A 1,195-nucleotide genomic window follows, 5' to 3' on the forward strand; every position below is an offset into this window, starting at 1 on the left:
AGCCAGCCTCGCATATGCCGCAGACGTTATTCTTTTTATGTGGGCTTCAGGAGACAGGCTTGGTGTGATATCAACTCCTACATCTTTCTCTCTGTTCGTTTCATTATGTACTTCGCCTTCTATTTTGTATCCTGTGTCTGGCCCCCTATTTCCACTGCCTAGTTCCATTACTTTGCATTTACTCGGGTTGAACTTCACTGTGTGTGAACTGTGTGTGTGTGTGTGTGTGTGTGTGTGTGTGTGTGTGTGTGTGTGTGTGTGTGTGTGTGTGTGTGTGTGTGTGTGTGTGTGTGGTGTGTGTGTGTGTGTGTGTGTGTGTGTGTGTTTGTGTGTGTGTGTGTGTATCATCTTATCAGATGGAGAAAACATTAATACCTCTGCATTTGCTTTCTTTAGTGGCTGGAGATGGTACACTGAGCAAAGGTTGAATGGATGTAGTAACGGAGGTCCACATTTAAACTATTCCAGGGTACTGCAGTAAAAATGATAAGATCTAAGGGAAGGGGAAAAATTATACTACAATAAATGATATGAAATGTGTTAAGTTTAGTTGGTCCTCTCCAGTACGTGGTTAGCCCAACTATTTCCGAGGCAGTTGAAGAAATAAAAAAAGGTAAATAAATGTATGGATGACTAAAGTCTTACTGTGGACCAGCAATTAAGAGAGGGTTATCTTCGAGGAAGAAACCAAAAACGTATTTGCTCGTGTAAAAAAGAGTTAAAGACAGTATTTGAATGTCAACCAATGCAGGTATAGAGGTGTGGGTAGTGCGGTGTGTTGGCTGTGACAACCCTTCAGATCCAGGTGTACGCTAGCTGCAGGTAAGTGGGCATGTAGTATAATAAAACGACTCAACAGTAGTGATGTAGAGATACAGACAGGTCAGGAAAGACATCTTCACCAATACAGTTTAGTGAAAGGGGGTTGTTGGGGTTATGCTAGTCTGCATGCGTTAAATTCATTAGTTCAAACCACACCACGGTGGTGAGAGGTCACAGGTGAAGGCTGGCTTAGTGTGGATGGTGCGTGTTGTGGTGTGGATGGTGCGTGGGAGTATGATGGGTTGGGCGGGCGTGGGTGCAGTGGGAGAGCGGCGTTGTTCCATCAAGAAACCGCCTGGCATTCCTAACGACATGTGACTGCCTGTCTGCGTGGGTATTGTTATGATCTCAGCCTGCAGGAGAAACGAGTCTC

This window comes from Procambarus clarkii, chromosome 50 (assembly GCF_040958095.1).
Source record: "Procambarus clarkii isolate CNS0578487 chromosome 50, FALCON_Pclarkii_2.0, whole genome shotgun sequence".
Lineage (NCBI taxonomy): Eukaryota > Metazoa > Arthropoda > Malacostraca > Decapoda > Cambaridae > Procambarus > Procambarus clarkii.